A 22343-nucleotide genomic window follows, 5' to 3' on the forward strand; every position below is an offset into this window, starting at 1 on the left:
ACTTACACAATACAGTCACTCATACTAGACAAATGAATAAAAACATCTATTTATACTAGTCTAGCATGACTTGGTCTTCAAGCCATCCACCCTTGGTTGAGACCGAATAATATATTTGTCACCCACATATAAATTCGATTGCGTCGGTCTAAAATATAAGTCCCAACATTAAATCATATTCTCTAGCTTCAATCTTTTGCATAAACTCTGAAGCAGTTAAATCTTCGTTTTTGAAATAATTATTTTCTTTTAACACCATAAGAAATGTAGAATATAAAGTAGGTAAAACATTCTTCATAGTGTCAATCTTATCAGTTTCACTAGGTTCCATTTTTAACTTATTCATCTCAGCGATAAAATGATTGAACCTTGTAGTCATTTCTTCTACTGTCTCTCCCTTCAACAAGTTAAAGTTCCGAAATTGAAACTTCAACAACACTTTCTTGCTTTCTTCGGTGTTTCCCATGCTTCTCATTCTAACGTGCTGAAATAATGAAGCACAGATCTTGATACTCCCAACTTGATGTAATATATTATCAGGTAAAGCCATAGTAAGAGTTGAGTATGATTTAGTCTCAATCTCTTCTTGTGAATACTGTGAAAAGGCTTTAGGAGTAAAACCAGTAGTTTCATCATCAATAATTGGTACAGTATAAACTTCATCAAGACAATAAGAACAATCAAGAGGAACAGAACCAAGATGTGCACGAAAACGATGTTCCTATTTGGCAAAATCACTGAATATCATCAGTCTTGGACATTTCGAATGAGATCAAATTTCCGCATCGAGGTGTAACATTTGTTGCATGAGTACGTTTTGAGATGCCAATGCGTAAAAACCAGCCATGGTAATTACCAAGTTTAAATTTATCAAAGATCTAAACTTGAGGGTTAAAATTGAAAATTTTGTAACGAATCAGGAATAGTAACTTTGACGAACTGAGTATATAACGAATCAAAAACAATAACTTAACGGAGTAAATGAGGTTCTCAGACGAACTAGTATAATGAATCACTGATGAATTATAACGAATCAGTGATGAATTATGTTAGAACGAATTGATAATAAATCACTGACGAATCATTATAACGAATCAATGACGAATTAGGTTACAATGAATCAATGACGAATTAAGAACGAGTCTAGAGGACGAATCAAAGTCACAAACTGGGAAAGAATCTGCTACAGTAGATAACGAATCTGCTACAGCGGATAACGAACAAGGTTGTTAGACAGTTATAACAAACTCATCCATGTGGCACGAATCTATTCATAAATGGTAACGAATTAGGACACGTGTTTAACGAATCAACAATAATGAATTATTGCCATTTATCAATCTTCAAATCTTCTAGTCAGTTTTCCAGAAATCTGGAAAATTTCCAGATTCAAGAACACCAAAAACCAAACTCAAATTTGTAATACAAACTCAATACCCAACCAAATCGGCTAAATTGTAGCTTAAATTTCTCGTAAATCAATCGCGAATCCAACTATCACAATCCCGTAACCTTAATCGATCAAACAAACCTCAATTACCACAAATCTCATCCTCTGTTCCGCACAAATACAAATCCAACCAAAGCCAGTCCAATTAACCTCAAATCCACAATCCAATCCACCCAAACAATCCTTAAACTTTACCGAACACAAACCAAACCAAAATTAATCCATAATCAACATATTCAACTGTTAATTCTATCAAATTCAACTAAAACTAAATAATACCAAAAACTAGTTGAACAAACTTCAATTACTGATTCAATAATACTTAATCATGAGCAATCGAACACCCGAAAGCTCTGATACCACTTGAGAATACCTCAGATCTAAACGATATTGATTACCCGAATTAGATCTAATACCTTAATGGATCTAGTTCATGATATGCTAATTAATTAGTCATATATATGTATATTATTGTTTATAGTATGTGTATTAGTAAATAGATTAACGAAGAATTGAGAGCGAGTTTCGGCAGAGGTTCGATATGTTAATTCTCAAAACTTAAATTAACAAGGTATAAATACCCTATATATAGACGATGGATACAAATTCGTTACACATCCCGTAACGAATTGGATCCAGTTCGTTAACTTACATGACACAGAAATGAAAACATAGCGAATCAATGATTCGTTATGCCCCATTCGTCAACATTCCATGACGAATGGGAACATACATAACGAACATCAGTCCATTCGTTAAACATCCTTAACGAATGGACTTTACATCTAACGAACTAGTTAATTCGTTAAACTTCCTTAACGAATTAACCATTACATTAATGAACTAACTAATATTCCATAAATATCTTTTCATTATAATAATTATAAATACGAAACGATATATACAAAGACCCGAGACGCCAAAACTGTGCACTAAAAAATAGGTATGTCATTTATCTCCTTTGGTTTGGATTCTTCGGTGATTGATTCAAACATTTGTTAGCTCTAATCATGGAGATTATGCTAACTTGGTCAGCGTCCTTATCCCCTTCGATTCGAATGGTTCGTTTATCTAGGGCTCGAAGTTCTATGGTTTTGTTATTGCAAATGATACGGGCATGATTAACAGATAACCAGTCCATACCAAGTACTATATCAAAACCAGCAAGAGTCATGGGTAATAGTTGGATAGGTAAGACGTAACCAGCTAATAAGATTTTTCCGTTTTCTAAGGCTTTGGAAATTTTAACGATTTCGCCACTAGCGGTCTCGACGCTTAAAGTTTTATTTAATTTCTTTAGAGGTTCATTTAATAGATTAGCATATGTCTCGTTAACTAAGAACGTACCGGTGATGGTTTCCAGCAAGTCGGACACTTTTTGTGTCTAGGACGAAGACTCTTGCATTTCCTTTCTTTGGCTCATTCTTTTGACCACTTCCACCCGCACCTCCAACAGCGAGTTTGTTCTTTGGACACTCGAAACTGAGATGTCCCATCTCCTTGCAGTTATAACACGTCATTGAATCTTTCTAGCAATCGGCTGTTGCATGACCGGGTTTGTGACACGAGTCACAGACTGTGGATGCAGAAGTAGCAAAGTGGCAATGACTGTTGGTACATGATGTCAGTAGTTCAGTGTCTAGTGTCTGTAATTGAGTCGTTTGGATTTGAGTTTGTATGTAAGCGAAGTTGCTAACATGTTCGCTGATATAGGCGAACTTGTTAGACAAGCGAAGTTAGGGATAACTTCGCCTGAACATGCCAGGAGAAGTTGTCGTGATTATATAAACTTAGGTTACGGCTTAAGTTTTGAATATAATTCAAGGAGTTTCAGTTTTAGTAACGAGTCAGAGAGAGTCTGTATTTGGTGATCTTTGTATCACGTGTTTACGGTTGCAATATAACGTGTTTGTGTTTATTGTAACGTGTTTAATCGTTTTGTCTTCTACGCTTGTAACGTCTTACGCAGGGATTCCGCACCTACGTAGAACGCGATATCTCGTGTAGATCCGGCTGGGAATCAACAATTGGTATCAGAGCTTTTGCTCGATTGTGTGGTTCGGGATTATCACGCGGGTGTAGAAATCGTTCCGTTCGATTATTCGCGGGACGATTTTTCTGAGTTTTTGTGTCCTACTCACCTCCTACAATCATAAACAACCCATAACACCTTCACAAACCTCGTAAAGTCCAGAAATCAAACCTGCATATTCATCGTGTTCATCAGGCGAAGTTGCCGTCACTATTCGTAGGGTTTCAGCGAAGATATAAGGTTAGGCGAAGTTATCCACAACTTCGCCTACCCTCTCAAGTTCGCTTATCTCAAGCGAAGTTACCCACAACTTCGCCTACTTCACAAGTTCGCTTACCTTAAGCGAAGTTATACACAACTTCGCCGAATCAGGCGAATTTAAAAAGGAAGCGAAGTTCAGAATCAGCGAAGTTCAGACTTAAGCGAAGTTATCCACAACTTCGCCTACAGTACTGTTAAAAATAAAATTTTTATTTTTCGGGTTTCTGTGTGTTTCGTGAAAGATGTCTTCAATCAACATTACGGAACTAGTTAAGATGGAAGTGGAAGCGGGTTCGGCTACAAAGGCACCGAAGATGCTTAAGAAAACCGATTATGTAGCGTGGAAAGATCGTTTTGAACAATATGTCAAGTACCAAGATGCTAAGATGTGGGTATGCATACAAGATGGTTACATTCCACTTACTGCTGAGTATGAGGGTCGTGATCAGATAAAGAAATACAAAGAGATGGAAGAAGAAGAGAAGAAAATGTATGAGGCCGAAAGCAAAGCTCATGCAGCAATTACAATGGCTCTTCCACAAGAGATTCTGCACACTTTCAGAAAGTACAAAACTGCCAGAGAGCTTTGGGAAGCGCTTGAAAACCGTTTTGAGGGTAATGTGGGAATCCGTGCTTCAAAGATTAAACTACTTAAAACCCAGTTCTCGGTCTTCAAGTATCTGAAGAATGAATCACTTGATGATATCATCACTGGATATTATCATCTAATGACAGAACTCAGCAATTATTCGATTACTTACAAAGAAGATGAGATTGTTGAAAAGCTTCTTGATGCTCTCCCACCGAAATGGGAGATGTACACCGTGTTGATGAGAGAAGACAAAGACTTTGCCGACTATGATTTGGAAACGGCAGTAAACAAGCTACGAACTTTTGAACTAAACATGGTTCGAAAAGAGACACCTACTGATCAGGTTCAAGATCCAGGAATGTATGGTGCCAATGTTAATACAAGTTCAAGTTCGAAGTCTGATTCGTCTGCTTACTACTCAAAGGGAGAGTCGGGCGCTAACTCAACACATGAAGGTCATGTATCTCTCAACATGAATGGTGATGTATGCTTTGTAGCTGGAGGATCAAATGCTTCTAACCCTCAAGCAACCAAGAGTAGTTTTTCCCCAGGTGTTTCGAACAACAACTACTCAAGGATGCCCATGAGTGTTAAATCTGCTGAACAGCAGTTTGCTCTTTATGCATCCTTCATTGCTTCGTATGAAAATTACATTCAGGGTAAGATTGTTGATCCTGCGACTTTGGATGAAGATTATGATCATATCGATGCTGATGATCTGGAAGAGATGGATCTGCAGTGGCAGATGGCGATGATTGTGAGAAGGGTTAAGAGGTTTATGAAGAAGACAGGAAGGAAGTTTGTTGGTGAGAGACCGGGTTTTGACAAGTCAAATGTGCGCTGTTACAACTGTCAGCAGAATGGCCACTTTGCGAAGGAGTGCACGAATGAGAAAGTTGAACGTAGTCAGAACAGGTCGACACACCAGAATGGGGGGTGGTAATGATAATAGAGCCATGATTTCCAGACAGAATGGGGAATATAACTGGAATCTGCACGTTGAAGAAGTGTTCGAACAGGCAAATGTGGCGAATATCAAAACTGCAGATACTGAGGAAGTGACTGGCGAAAGTGAAGCTTACATGGCAGAAACTCAAAATGAAGCTAACATGGCAGATGTGAAAGACCAGCTCTCCGAGGTAAGTACCAAAATTCATTGTACTAAATGTGAAAATCTGTCTGAACAATTGACAACTATAACTGATCAGTATGTTAGTTTGGATGCTCAATTTAAAACCTTAAAAGAAGAACATCATTTCACTAAAGCTAGAGAAAATAGTTATAAAGTAAAAATAAAAGCTAGTGAAAAAGATATTAGAAGTCTAAAAGCAAATATAGCTGAAAAAATTAAAGTAATTGATCTGAGCTATGAAGTGTTAGAAGAAAAAACCAAACTAATAGCTGAAAGGGATAAACAGATAGCTGATCATCAGGTGAGAGTGGTGGAACTAAACAGGAAACTTGAGAAATTCAGAAATTCCACCGCTATACTTGATCACCTCGTTAGTGATCAAGGTTCCCCAGTTAAAAGGAGAGGAATTGGTTATCATGAAGTTCCACCACCTTACAATCATAATTACACTTATGATCCTAGTAATCAGAAATCTGTTGATGTTGATTATAGTCAGACAGTTCCGGTTAAGGTAACTATTAAAGATCCAGAAGTTAGTAAAGGCGAAACGAGTAAGCCTGTGTCTAATGTGAAAATTTCTGTGCCTAGTCCTGTCTCATCTAACTCGGACAAGTCTTCCGAGTCGAGTGAGACAAAACAAGAGGCAGTGTTACCAAAAAGTGGGGAGAAACATAAAACAACTGAAAAGAAATCTCCACTAAACCCGTATGTCCCACCTTATGTGAGACAAACGGGCAGTAATACAGCCTCAACATCTAAAACAACTATGGAAAAGAAAGTTGAACACAGGAGTTGTTTCAGATGTAATCAATTAGGACACCTAATTGCTGATTGCCCTCTGAAGCAGAGATTCAGAGGTGTGAGGCCTTCAAAAACTGAAAACAGAACTAACTGTAATTACAATAGTGGTAAAACTGAAAACTCATCAAAATTCAGAAATTGGTCTAATTCAGGTTTTCAAAGAAATAGATCTCAGTTTTTCACTGCTAACAACCAAACCATAAGTAATAATTCATTTAATTCACGATGGTTTGGATGGCCTCATAGTCAATCTCCAAGAAGGTATCCGCTCAGGACTTACAGAAATTATTCTGATGCTAACTTTGGACAGCCAAGGTACGGGATGTATCGACCCAAGACCAAGAGGTCTTGGGTCCCCAGATTTTAACCCTCTGCTTTAATCGTGCAGGAACAGTTGAACAGGGCTGCAAACAATCTATGGGTTGTGGATAGCGGCTGTTCCCGGCACATGACGGGTAACAAGAATTTGTTACACGAATGGAAACATGTTCAAGGAGGAAGAGTGAGTTTCGCTGGAGAGAGCGGTGGAAGGATCACAGGAATTGGGACTGTGACGAATGGAAAGATGACTTTAGAGAAAGTGAACTTTGTTGAAGAATTGAAGCACAATCTGCTGAGTGTTTCGCAGATCTGTGACAAGGATTACAACATGCATTTTACCAAGAATGAGGCGATTGTGTTGCATCCTGGTTTTAAGATACCCGAGGATTGGATTGTTATGAGGGCTCCAAGAGAGAAGAATACGTATATCATGGACATGAGGTCGACTGAAATGGCCATAGAAGAATCGTGTCTTTTGTCGAAAGCGACTGAATCGGAGTCCGAATTATGGCATAGGAGAATGGGCATATTCATCTTCGGAAGATGAACTACATTGTCAAGAATGGGTTGGTGTTGGGTGTTCCCTTGAAGAATTTCAACTTCGAAGACCAATGCTTATCATGCAAGAAGGGAAAGCAACACAAGAAATCCCATCACACCAAGAAGATTAATTCTATAGTCAGTTCCCTAGAACTACTTCACATGGATCTCTTCGGTCCAGTGAATGTAAAAAGTCTAGGAGGAACATCTTACTGCTTGGTGATCACTGATGATTTCTCTCGATATTCCTGGGTATATTTCCTGAAGTCAAAGGATGAAACTGTTCAGGTGGTAAAGAATTTGATTACCAAGGTTGAGAATATCATGGGAAAAAGGGTTAAGTACATCAGAAGTGACAATGGGACTGAGTTCAAGAACTATGAGATGGAGATCTTCTGCTTACAGAAAGGGATTGAACACCAGTCCAGCGCTCCGTATACTCCGCAACAAAATGGAGTGGCTGAGAGGAAGAACAGAACTTTAATTGAAGGAGCCAGAACCATGCTGGCTGATTCGAAACTTCCTGTGGTGTTCTGGGCTGAAGCAGTTGCAACAGCCTGTTATATCCTTAATAGAGTGTTAACTGTTAAAAGATTAAATAAAACCTGTTATGAACTTATGCATGGGAGAAAGCCCAACTTGAGTGGTCTTGAACCATTCGGGTCACCGTGTTAGATATTAAAGACCAATTCTAAATTTGGTGATGTAGCCGACGAAGGAATCTTAGTCGGATACGTTGTTGGGACTCCTAACAGACGGGTCTTTAATACATCGACCAGCAAGGTTGAGGTGGTGTGTAACACTGATATCACAAGTTACAAGTCACCAAAACCAAGCACGGGACCCGCCGGGTTTTCGACTATGATAGACTTTTTAAATCTTTTAACATGCCTTATTTGGATTTTGCAGAAGTTGAGGAAAGAATGGCTAGGAAGATGATATGCGATGAGGAAGACACTTTGGTGCAACGACCACAGTATGATGAATGTCAGCCTTCCTTGTCAAATGCTGTCAATACCCCTGCTGCCTCTACTGAAGAGGAATTCATCAATCCGTTTCACTCTCAACATCATTCACCCATTGATGAGCTATCTTCGAACTTGGAAGATAATATGAATGTCAGTTCGGTTCCGACTACGAGAATTCACAAAAATCATCCTCTGGAAAATGTGATAGGTGATCTGTCCGATGGTGTACAAACAAGACAAAGCTTGAATGAGCACACCTGTGTTTACACAAGCATTAAAGAATCAGGCATAATCAACGAATGCTTGTACACCTGCTTTATCAGCCAGATTGAACCAAAGAACTATCAAATGGCTCTCAAGGACAGCTCGTGGGTCGAAGCCATGCAAGAAGAATTAGCCCAGTTTAAGAAGATGGAGGTATGGAACTTGGTTGCAAAACCAAGGAATGTGCATGCGATTGGCACAAAATGGGTCTTCAAATGCAAGAGAGATGAGAAAGGAATTGTTATCAGGAACAAGGCGAGGCTGGTTGTTAAAGGCTTTAATCAGCAAGAGGGGATTGATTACAATGAGGTGTTTGCTCCTGTGGCAAGATTGGAAGCCTTTCGTTTGTTTTTGGCATTTGCTGCTCATAAGGAGATGAAGGTTTTTCAGTTAGATGTGAAGAGTGCGTTCCTAAATGGTAAAGTCGATGAGGTTGTGTACGTTGAGCAACCTCCGGGTTTTCCTGACCCTGACTTTCCCGATCACGTGTACAAGCTAAGTAAAGCGCTGTATGGACTACATCAGGCACCTCGAGCCTGGTACTCAACGTTATCCGACTACTTGCTTGAGAATGAGTTTGAAAGAGGTAAGATTGATAGCACATTGTTCTTCAAGAGAAAAGGGAACGACTTTCTACTGGTGCAAGTCTACGTGGACGACATTATCTTTGCTGCATCAAAGGTCGCCATGTGTCAGGAGTTTGAGGCCGTCATGAAGAAGAGATTTGAAATGAGTGCTATGGGTGAACTAACTTTCTTTTTAGGACTGCAGGTTGATCAGAAGAAAGATGGTATGTTCATTCATCAGATGAAGTATGTCCATGATGTTCTCAAACGTTTCAAGATGGAGGACAGCACTCCATACGATACTCCAGTCTGCGTCAACCACAAATTGGGTACTGAGTCAGACAACGCTGCAGACGTGGACCCAACCCAATATCGGGCTATAATAGGTTCTTTAATGTAGTTAACTGCTTCTAGGCATGATATAATGTTTGCTGTTTGTCTTTGTGCTCGCTTTCAGGCAAACCCAAAGGAATCTCACTTAAAGGGTGCGAAGAGGATTCTACGATATCTCAAAGGTAAGCCTAAGCTGGGGTTGTGGTACACGAGAGGAGGAGACTTGGAGTTGGTCGCCTACACAGATTCTGATTATGGAGAGTGCAATCAGAGTCGGAAGTCTACAACTGGTGGATGTCAGTTTCTTGGTGGCAGACTAGTGTCCTGGCAATGCAAGAAGCAGACCTCAGTCGCAATTTCAACCTGTGAAGCAGAATACATGGCAGCATCCAACTGCTGCTCCCAGGTTCTTTGGATTCAACAACAGTTGCGCGATTATGGTCTGAATTTTACTCTTACTCCTATTTGCATTGATAACACTGCTGCTATCTCAGTAACTAACAATCCCGTTAAGCACAGTAAAACTAAACACATTGACATACGTCATCATTTTATACGGGATTGTGCTGAGAAGAAACTGATTGAGCTCGAAAAGGTTGATACGCTAGACAATTTCGCTGACTTGTTTACGAAAGCGTTTGACAAAACTAGATTTCAAAACCTTGTTGAGCTGAATGGGATGATCAATCCCGAGTAACCATGCTTTATGTTTTTGTTTTAAAAAAAAAAAATTTCGCTGACATGTCTTCGGATATGTTTGGTCCTCATTTCTACTTGTTGAATATAAGGATAGCCATTAATCAGATGACTGAAAGTGACCGGGGCGGTTTATGATGTGTTTTTATTCTTTCGCTGAAAATTAGTCGATCATACTTAGTTAGAAGGACACATACTTGTATGTGGTCGGTCCAGCTGATCCATTGGATCTTCGGGATAGCCGTTTACCTGAAAACTTCAATTTGATCGGGGCGATTGAAGTTAAAAATTTTTCAGGGAGATGAAATTATTTTTCAAGTCTACTACTTCGTAGGAAGTTCCTTTACTATGTTTAACAGAAAATTGATCCAACATTGGAAAGTGATAGATATACTGATTCTGTGTGCTTAACTAGAGAAGTTATAAGGCCTAAAAGACTTTAGAACAGTCATTGTATGTCATGGTAGCTTTTTATGGTGCGTAAAAGTAGAAGTGATACTAACTAAATCTACTCGATTTTATGTGGAAACTTCTTATGAGTTGTGCATGTCTCCATATATATCTTTCCGAATGATAGGCAGAAAAGCGATTACCCAGTCATACACGAGCCCGTGAGTGTTCTGATTCCCGTGAAGATAGCGTGTCAAGAAACTGCAGTGATCCAGATTCGGGACTTGCAGTAGTTTATCCGAAGTTGTTTAAATACTTAAAATATATATATATATATATATATATATATATTTGAGACATTCTAGAGTTCATAATATTTATACTTCTCAATCAAGGTGTAAGAAAGAGAACGGGAAGCAAAATCTAAAGATCGAAGAGTACTTACTATTTAATCAGACACTACGGGTCGAGGTCAACTCGGGGTGACTTGGGGAAAGCCAAATACGCTTTGAGAATAGATAGGAGGCATCATAATCTCTGAGTTGTTGCCCACTTAAATTTTGAGCTTAATTGAACCTAACCCGTATCACAGAAACGATGAAAACCATTCTAAGTCATTTACCTGCTTACAACCTGTTTCTTTATGTCATAATAAAGCTGAACACTGATCTGTGTGACAGTCACGTAGTTAGTATGATTCCTGTTCGGATCTTTTCTAAAACATGGTAGTCCCTATCGAGACTGAAATTTGATCCCGTGTATTTTATTTTTAAAATTTTTCTGCTTATGTAGTTGTTTGATTTTATACCTGGTTACTTGGTCTTAATGTATCATTTAATTCTTTAAAGGTTGTTTTAAAACTTAATTGCAAATTGTAGGGGTTTGTTTTGAAAATTTTCATATATAGGCGAACTTATCCATAACTTCGCCTGCAATAGGCGAACTTATCCATAACTTCGCCTGTCAAATTTTGACCCTATATAAAGAAGTTTTAAGGTCAGACATGTTCATTATTTCAAAACCAGCGAACTTATCTCCGAAACCTAAGCGAACTTATCGTATTATCGATCTCAATCATCTGTGTTCATTCTTTTTCGATTCTAATCCGATTAAAGGTGTGTAGGGTTCTATATATCGTATAATCTTTGTCATAGGGTGTTAATCATAGGTCGTATTGACCCGATTCTCGGCCTCGTCTTTCGAAACATTAAACACCCGATTTCAAACTTGTTATTACGTGGTCGTAATCAATTTGGTCGTCTAGAACTTCATAAAAACATGTTTTACGGAGGCCTTAATCTCCAATTTCACCAACTACACGTCGATTGATTCTTCTATCTGTTGCCGATTCATATTCAGGCGAACTTACAGTTTAGGCGAAGTTATCCTTAACTTCGCCTGAGATTTAACTTCGCCTGACAATTAATTAGGTTACAGTATATGAGGCGATGTTGTGGTTAGGCGAAGTTATCATTAACTTCGCCTGGACCTTTTTACTTAACAGTTAACAGACGAAGTTCAAGTTGAGGCGAAGTTGTTCCAAACTTCGCCCCACCTCTAACTTCGCCTATACAGAATAAATCACAACTTCGCTCATGGTAACAAGCGAACTTGTGATTTGCGTTGACGTGTATCTAACTTAGTCTGTTTGATGCAGATATGGCTGCTGTAGGTGGTGCAGGCGGAGATGACGGTGGTGATAACCAGAGACAGTTCTTCCCGGGTCACAACATGTATATAACATTAGACCCGGAGGCGAGCGGAGTTGATGATTTCCGCGAAATCATCACATTCTTGCTACGCTCACGTATATTCCACGCGATCACTACAACACTGCCGATATCCTTGTCCAACATTGAGGATTTTTGGCAGACCGTGGAATATGACTGTAGAGTCGAGCCCCCGGTGATGCGCGCAACAGTCAACAATCAGATTGTTCAGTTCTCTTCTGAACAGATCCGGGCGGCTTTACGATTTGGAGATGAGACGAGGGATGACCTGACAGATTTTGTGGCTCCTTTCCGTGATGGAGCGTTTTTGAGGATGGGATACTCTGGTCCCTTGGGAGAGACTCAGAGAAGGAAAGGGTTTTTACTTGACCAGCGGCGCTTTCTCATGCACGTCATGATTGTATGCATGTCAGGGAGAAAGGCGGGCACTGATGGCATGGGCGCGACCATGCAGTCGGCGATGACTGCTCTGACTTACAACAAGCGATACAGCTTTAGTCAGATGGTCTTCTATGAGATTGATCGTCAGAGAAGGGCGATGGCGCGTGAGAGATTCATCATGTATCCAAGATTCCTACAAATGATCTTGAATCATGTTGCTCCAACGCTACCTCAACGCCGTCCGATCAGATACGTTGAAAGTGTGAATAAACGGATCTTCGCCCAATGTAGATCTTCGAGTGCGAGGAGCAAACCTGAGCTCCGTCCTCGCCATACTCCACTGTTTGGGTACTTAATCAACCCAGGGTATGTGCCTGCTCGAGGGGACGAGTTTCGGGACCCGGCACCACAACAGGCAGGAGCACCTCAAGCTATACCTGCTGCTCCTGTTGTGTCACCGGAGGAGAACGTTGACCTTAACGCAGAATTTGGCAGTCAAGGATTTTTTGACATGGAGAGGGTTGATCCAGAGGAGTATGTGCAAGTCTCGGTTGAGAGGGTGTCGACTGTGAATGTTACTAGGACAGCTGCTACGGTGGCTGGTTCTGATGAGGCAAGAAGGATTTTGGTAACACATGAACGGACTCATGGGAAAAGAAAGAACTGATGATGATAGCGAGTCAGATTACGAGGAAGAGGTACAACAGTTGATTCGGAGATCAAGAAGGGAACGGACAGGTGCAGGATCGGGAGCCGGTGAGAGCTCGAGGGTGGTACGTTTCACTCCACCCGCACTGTCCGGTATGACAATGGTTCCCTCATCATTACAGGTTACAAGGCCAAGCGCCACGGACGCTACCTCAACGCCGTCCGATCAGATACGTTGAAAGTGTGAATAAACGGATCTTCGCCCAATGTAGATCTTCGAGTGCGAGGAGCAAACCTGAGCTCCGTCCTCGCCATACTCCACTGTTTGGGTACTTAATCAACCCAGGGTATGTGCCTGCTCGAGGGGACGAGTTTCGGGACCCGGCACCACAACAGGCAGGAGCACCTCAAGCTATACCTGCTGCTCCTGTTGTGTCACCGGAGGAGAACGTTGACCTTAACGCAGAATTTGGCAGTCAAGGATTTTTTGACATGGAGAGGGTTGATCCAGAGGAGTATGTGCAAGTCTCGGTTGAGAGGGTGTCGACTGTGAATGTTACTAGGACAGCTGCTACGGTGGCTGGTTCTGATGAGGCAAGAAGGATTTTGGTAACACATGAACGGACTCATGGGAAAAGAAAGAACTGATGATGATAGCGAGTCAGATTACGAGGAAGAGGTACAACAGTTGATTCGGAGATCAAGAAGGGAACGGACAGGTGCAGGATCGGGAGCCGGTGAGAGCTCGAGGGTGGTACGTTTCACTCCACCCGCACTGTCCGGTATGACAATGGTTCCCTCATCATTACAGGTTACAAGGCCAAGCGCCACGGACGTTACCGTAGTGGCTACCTCATCTGCCTTTGGCCTCCCACCAACTTCATTCCAACTACCGACTCTGGAGATCGTTTCGTTGCCGCCTCCGACTGTTACTCCAACGGAGGTCGTGGCACATTTTATTGAGTCGACGGTTGTGGCCACTGCAGGGTTATCGGTGTCGATACCACCTGCGGTTACGTCTTTGCCTACTTCTGAGGTCCTGGTTACATCGGAAATCCCTCCTCAGTACACTCAAGATATATCACATCTGAGGTTTGATTTCGATGCAACCTTATCAGACTCAGAACGAATAGCAGCACTTGAACGGGTTGTGGCAGAACAATCAAGGATAAATCTTATCCAGACCCAGGCTATTCAACGCCTAGTTGCAGAGAATCAGATGTAGTCGTCCCTGCTGGTAAAACATGGCAAAATCATAGATGCTTTGAAGGAGTTCTTGGCATCTCAGGGGGAGACGAGCTGTAAAGGCGATGAGTTGAGGACGAAGAAGCGCAATGATAGAGACGATGATCCCAATGCATCGAAAGGTGCAGGTGGTGAGTTTCCAAGAACTGTACAAGCTCTTGGGACTTCCACAACTCAGGGGGAGTCGATAACTGCAGCTGGTGGTGATGATGTGGTGGTAGCGGACGTAGAGGAGATGGATGATGAGTTGGTTGGTGATGATGATGTATTACCGAGTGATGAGATAGAGAAGATTGGTGCAGAGATAGTGATTGATAATGATATAGAAGAGGGAGAGATAGTAGAAGAGAATGTGGAGCATGAGATACCAGAAGTAGATAAGGCAGATATGAGTCAAGAGATTGGGAATGATGAGACTGAATGGGAAGAGCAGCCTAGATGGAAAGAAGGCTATGCTCAGTGGTTCGTCAAAACAAAGAAACCAGCGGTCCCTACAATGTTCAAGAAGAGTTACAACATTAGAGGCTATGCTGAAGCGAGAAAAGGGATTATTTGCTGGATATACGATGAGCAGTTGAGGCTCTTTGTTATTAAGAGGTATGATGGTGTTCAGTACTTCAAAAGATTGTTGAGATCATTGAATACATTGCCAGAATGTGAGGTGAAAGACTTAGCCAGATTGGGATTGATAAACCAAGTGATGATAATATGGCTAGAGTTATTGGGAAGATTGTTTGGAAGGAAAGTATAAAAGAGAAGAAGTTTGAGCTGTTGAAACCACAAAAGGGAAAACTTATCGAAGACAAAGATCGTGGATTGAGAGCAGATGGTAAACCTTGGATGATTATGAAGTATAAGCCGATCCGGTGCCTTAAAGAAGTGCCGATGAAACAGATGCCCAAGGATGTGCTCAAAGATCTAAAGTGGTGGTATGTTGATTGTGAAACAGCTGAAGCAGTGATGGAAGACGAAGATGAACAAGAGCTGCTAAGAGTTTATGATCCGATGCATCTAGTGAACTTGTCGCAAGCTGATCTGCAGGTGCTGAATGAGAAGAAAATCTTTTATATTCCTGCTTGGAAAGACGAAGCGAAGAAATATCAAAGAATTGTATCAGTTTGTGTACGCGAAGGAGTTCATGCTTGAAGATGAAGATGCAAGGTCGTTGAAGATTACAAGACACGTGCTTGAAGATAAAGAGATGAAGCTACTGCCAAGGGGGAGTCTGTTGGTACATGATGGCAGTAGTTCAGTGTCTAGTGTCTGTAATCGAGTCGTTTGGATTTGAGTTTGTATGTAAGCGAAGTTGCTAACAAGTTCGCTGATATAGGCGAACTTGTTAGACAAGCGAAGTTAGGGACAACTTCGCCTGAACATGCCAGGCGAAGTTGTCGTGATTATATAAACTTAGGTTACGGCTTAAGTTTTGAATATAATTCAACGAGTTTCAGTTTTAGTAACGAGTCAGAGAGAGTCTGTATTTGGTGATCTTTGTATCACGTGTTTACGGTTGCAATATAACGTGTTTGTGTTTATTGTAACGTGTTTAATCGTTTTGTCTTCTACGCTCGTAACGTCTTACGTAGGGATTCCGCACCTACGTAGAACGCGATATCTCGTGTAGATCCGGCTGGGAACCTACAATGACCCTTATGGCACTTCTTGCAGATTTTGCATTGAGTACAGTTAGATTTAGTTCCAGATTTTCGTTACCCTACACCCTTGCCCTTGAATCGGGCACTCCCCAACTTCTTGTGGTCACTTTTTGGCACCACCTTCTTGTCTTCTTCCTTGTTACGGAATAAACCATTCATCAAATAACCAGCCAATTCCATAGCGGAATCAACGGTTTGGGGTAAGTGAGATCTTACCATATAGCGAATCATATATATCGAGTTACTTTGCCGGATTCAGGCGTTAGCAGCTGGCGTACGAGTCTACAGTACGAGTGGAATTTGGTATTGTATTCACGAAGATTAGTTCCAACCACCTTGTGATTAAGGGACTTAGATTGTATTTGATCGGTTTCGTGCAATGTGCAAAGTTTCGCCAACACCATCTCTTTGAATTCATCCAACATAATGTAACATCCTAAAATTTATAATGTTGAATAAAGAAAGTTACGTTTAGTGATTTCGCGTTATTAATTAATTAATATCGAGTAAAGAACGGATCATGGATTTAGATTAATTGAGATGGGTTAAATAAGAATGGGCTCTAGGTCCATGGGCTTTAAGGGATATAAATATCCCCTAAACCAACCTAAAACCCTAAACCCTCATTTCATTTCCATCATAATCTCTACACACTCCAAAACACACACACACCGCCATATACGGCCGGCGGCCGAGGGAGAGAAACGAGCAAGATCCGAGAGAGAGTAAACGATTAGTTGTGATTAAACAAGTTAAACGAGATCCAAACAAGCACAAAAGGTATGTTCTTGACCTTTAAAGTTTATGTTTTATTGAATGTCCTTAAGCTTAAAGATCCAAGCTTTATAGTATATACGGGATATATATACGAACGAAATGGTTAGGGAACGTTAGGGGGTGATGCCGAACCATAACAAGGGTATTAAAATCGCCAAAATGCGTGATAAAAACCAAACTCGTAGCGAACTGGGCAACTTCGCCTGCGAACTGGGTAACTTCGCTTGCAAAAGCTTAACTTCGCCTTCAAAGCTTAACTTCGCCTTCAAAGCATAACTTCGCCTACGGCCAAGTTCGCCTAACTGATAATTTCGCCTAAAGCTAAGTTCGCTTAAGGTTTAACTTCGCCTAAAGCTAAGTTCGCCTAAGGTTTAACTTCGCCTAAAGCTAAGTTCGCTTAAGGTTTAACTTCGCCTAAAGTCAAGTTCGATTAGAAAATAAATTAAAAACCTAATGGAAAATGTGTTAAGACAGTTAATGTAAATAAAATTTTTCCAAGCTGACCTGGCAGCTCGACCCCAGCTAGGGGCTCTGCCCCTTGGACCCTGCTAGGGGCTGCCGCCCCTAGACCCCGCTGCCAGGGGCGCTGCCCCCGGACCCCCGTTCGTTGTGGGTCATATAAAGATAGAAATACAACATGAGTAGTATTAGTTAATTGATACGTGTAAATATTATACAGTTAGCCGTGCACAGCTCAAGAAGGGAATAACTATTAACGGAGGGCGTAACAGGATTCAGGTGAGTTTCTAGCCCCATTCCTTGTTATGTTTTCGGGGCTGTGTGCATACTCGATGTGTTTGTTAATACATTTATCCTAAGTGATAAGTGTATGCCATATGTGATATATGTGATGGATATGAATGATTGCTTGTCGGTACGCGAACAATCTTCGGATATTGCGCGTACTGTCAGGTTAAAAATAAAGGTACGAATATTATATATCGAAGATGTATGAACATTACAAATGAATACTTGCCGGGGCGTGAACGATCTTCGGATATTGCACGTATCGACAAGGGATATGGTTGTTAAATGAATGATGTAAAGAACGCCTAGAGTGTTCTTATGCTATAATGTAATTATTGTATATGTGAAGTATGTGTATACAGGTACACGAATGGTATGTGAGTTCTACGTTCGACATAGTAAGTTAGGATGGCAAATCCCTCTAGCTTCTGTCGGACATAGACTCGGCTGGTGATGGCGTAGTTAAGGACTGCGGGCCTTATACGTAATGTAGATGATAGATGTAAACGTAGATAGGGACGGTGGGCCTTATACGTGTTATAGATTATAGATGAGAACGTAGTTAAGGACTGTGGACCTTATACGTACTTCAAATAGGCATCAGCATAGGAAAGGACTGTGGACCTTATACGCGCTGTATTTGTGTTGTGGTAGCATAGGGGAGGACTGCGGACCTCGTACGTGCTATGAATTAGGTTGCAACATAGGGAAGGACTGTGGACCTTGTACGTGTTGTGGATGTAGGATGGTATAGGGAAGGTTTGCGGACCTTGCACGTACCTTAAACGGTGAACATAGGTAAGGACTGCGGACCTTTTACGTGTTCACGACCTTGAGTACAGGTATAGACGGCGGACTATGAACGTACTCTCGGTAGACTGAGGTTAGTGATTGTAGATATGTATGTATGTATGGTAGTAAGTATGTATGTAGAACAGAAGGGTAACTAGTTAAGTATGGATATGTATCTTCGAATATGTATGTATGTGTATGTATTGTATGGCGTCCGATTAAATAGAACTCACTCAGCGTAGCTGACTTTTAGTATGCACGCAGGTGAGTAGAATGAGACAGCTAGCTTGAGCGGGCACATGGTGGGCGAATAGGAGACTGGCATCTGAAGACTCAAGATGTTTTAATGTAATTGACGTTTATTTTGAAAGACAAGAATGTTTAATTAAGGCAAGTTTTGGATTGCTGTAACGTTTCATGAAAGTTTTTATATTCCGCGAAAGTTTTAATGAACTCTGATTTGTAAGAACTGTGTTTATGAGTAAATCCGATGCTAAAGTAAGGCTACCGGGTTCGGGGCCTTACACATAAGTTGATACAACATTTCTCTCCTCTTGATCATGATTAGAGTGTTCCACCATGTTGAAACGGTATACGATCTAAGATCTAGCCGCTAACACGATACATCAACACGAGATCGATACTTTAAATAATACTTTAATGATAAATAAGAATGAATACATTATGGTGAATCTAATAACTTATGGAGAGAATAACTTAGACTAGGATTTCTCTCACTCTCTCTCTAAATTATGAACATGAGCTGCCTATTTATAGGTCAAAGCTCTCATTCGTTAAGTTAGTCTAATTCGTTATATTTTAGTAACGAATGAGACACCATTCATTATGCCTTCATAACGAATGGTAATAACTTAACGAATTAGCCATCATTCATTATGCCTTCATAACGAATGGGCCTCCATTCGTTGGGCTTATAACTTAATGATTAATCTAGTTAACTAACGAATGGACCTCATTCGCTATACAATCCATAGAGAATGGGCCATTTTACAATAAATAAACATACTAGACTATTTATAACTTATTCGATTGCTACATACACCAAAACCGTGTACTAACACACCACTATATGGCTTCTCCTTTGAACATTTGCGCCGTGTACTGAATCTTCTCTTGCTCTGCGCATTTGCTGATTATCACTATCGATTCCATCTCCCCTAGCCACCTTAGTGCCACAATGGCGCATTTGTCACCATAGAATTCTTTAGGGCCGAAATTTTAAATTCTTTGAATGAACAGCCTTCGATTATAAGTTTCTTGAATTTGCGATTAACGTCACCTCCAACGTTTGATTCATGCACGCTCTTCTCATGATGATATAGGTTAGGACGTGACTTGGATTTTATGGATTTTCGAGATTGATTGGTGTGATGAGTTTGCCTAGATTATGTTCTTACGTTCGATTCAGCTCTTACAGCTTTTGTTATCATTTCTTGTATGTGTTTCATATATTGCTCGGGTAGTTGTTGAGCTTGTTCATTTTAAGCGTGGTTGTCTTCTCCTTTTTGAGAAGCTTCCACGTTTTGAAATCTTTTATTTGGCATTCTGAAATAATTATATTTCTTTCTTAAAAACACACTTTTTATTTATTTACTTATATATATATATATCATCAAAGATACATATATATCATTACATCACACAAGATATATATATATATATATATCCCTATTCTACTAGAACGATCAACGTTCTTATTTTCACACATTATTATAATTACACAAACTACATATACATTTCTTGACAATCCGTATGAGTTCCTAATCCTTCATGAACTTCTTGATCATCTTTTTCATATTGTTGCATTTGTGGAGAAGTTTATCTCTCATATTCTTTTTCTTCTTACTTCCATCGGTAGCAACTTTCTTTCTTAACTCATCAGTCTCATGCAGAGCCCGATCCATATGTTTCTCTTGGGATTGTGGCCTGATGTTTGGATATCCATATTGCGGCGGTGGATCACGATATCCCATCATTGCGATGTCGTAGTGATTTTTGGGATAAAGTGAGGAGGTTTATTCAAAGGGATGGTTGAAGAATGCTTCTGCCGCTGCCTCTTGTTGATGAATTTCATTTGCTTGTTCGAAGATCGTCGTAATCATACCTTGGAAAGGAGGAAAGTCGGGTGGAAATCTGATCTTGGTTCCTTGAATGTATTGCACATAAGGGTCTTCAGGATCATAGCATAGGTTCCTATGAAAGAAGGGATGTACACAACCCTCATTGGGGGGACAAACACATTTTGAGTCGATTGAATGCTCCTCTTGTAGTTCTTACTTCCTCTGAGATTTCCTCATCTTCTTCTGGGTCTTCCTCTTCTTCCATGGTCATTGTTTTATTAGATACTTCAGGGTCGAGGTGATATCTTTCGTATGGCTGAATGACTCTCATTATTTGACTTCGGGAAGGTCCATTGTAGGAGTTGGAGTAAGTGTCGGTGTGGTTATGGAAAGGTGTCCGGAATGCCATCGTCTTTGATCGGAATGACATTGCATCCAGCTTTATGTGTCGGACTCGGGTTCAACGTTTTGTTTGTTTTCTAGCATTTCATTGGACGGATGATACGTCGGGATGTCAGAAGGATGATAATATGAAATGTTTGAGGGATGGTAACTTGTGATATTTGTGGGATGATACTCTTGCCTCGGAGGTTCGCTTGGTATGTTGATTGGTAGTTGTTCGGTGCTGGGAAAATACACCGGTGTGGGTCGGTCAATCAGATGATCTTGGTTAAAGAAATCTTCATAGTAATCTTCACTCATGTTGTCTTTTGGGGGTATTGGTTCGGGGTGACCAGCTCTCCTTGTGTCGCGCATAAAGCTGTCTATCACTTTCTTGAACGACATCTATGGGTGGTTTAGATTGAAGGGGGATAGAAAGGGTTACCAGCCTATCTTATCCCTAATAATATAAAACAAATAATAATAATACTTAGTTACTTGTATCGAAGCTTAGGTATTATTAGTTAATACCTATTTCGCTAAGATAGATGGCTCTGATACCAACCTGTCACACCCACATCTTAGGCCTAGGCGTGTGACTCGTACTTGGTACCGTTTTTGTAAATAAATCAGAGTTGCCGAAATAATGCGGAAATATTTGCGTGGATTAAAATATTAATATTTACATATCAAAACACGGGATTATAAAATACTCGTTTAATGTTTACAAAAGATTACGTGTTTATACAAAACCACCATCCAAGTTTAACATATAACAAAATGATCTGAGCCATCAGATCGTCTAGTGACGACTTCGACTCTTCAAGCGTCTATCCTTCGCTACCTGTAAAACAGTTTGAAAATACGCCAGCAACACATGTTGGGCTGGTGAATAAGTTGACTCATAAAATATTTTATTTACTTAATTACCCCTCGAGACATAACTTAGGTCTCGGCCCATCGTGGCTTTGGAATACTCAAGTTAAAACTTAAACACAATTACAAACTTAAGCTCTACTCGAAACCGCTCAACAAACACCACAGCGTTCGAGGTTACTTAGCTACCATCAGTATACACATGATTACCATCTCTCGGACATAACTTAGGTCCGACCTGTCATAGCGGAGGCATATAACCAGGTGTGGCGCGGTGTGCCCACCGTCTAACCACATATGTTAGGATCCAAACAAACGTACACGACAGCCTGAGGGCCAGCGATTACAATTGTTTATTATGTTTTAGAGATACGTAATCTCATGTAATTAATTTAATTGACTCGATTAAACTTAGTTACAAAAATTTTGGGCGTATTCACCTTTTGAAAGATCAGCTTCACTTCACTAATCAAGTTTGTCTTTCTTTGTTATCTCGGACCTATAGTACGAGTATAACCATTTGTTATTAGTAGATCAATAATATAGCTTTAGACCTTTAGTCTATTTTGTATAATCTTTACCTTGATTATATTTTCTATTTGAATCTTTAGTTCAAAACATCTTTTCTTTATTTAACAAGTTCAAACCTTTAGTTCGACTTGCTTACTTTACTAAACATTACGT

Source organism: Bidens hawaiensis, unplaced genomic scaffold, assembly GCF_021521415.1.
Source record: "Bidens hawaiensis isolate Kalapana, Puna unplaced genomic scaffold, B.hawaiensis_p1.1 tig00043420_1, whole genome shotgun sequence".
Lineage (NCBI taxonomy): Eukaryota > Viridiplantae > Streptophyta > Magnoliopsida > Asterales > Asteraceae > Bidens > Bidens hawaiensis.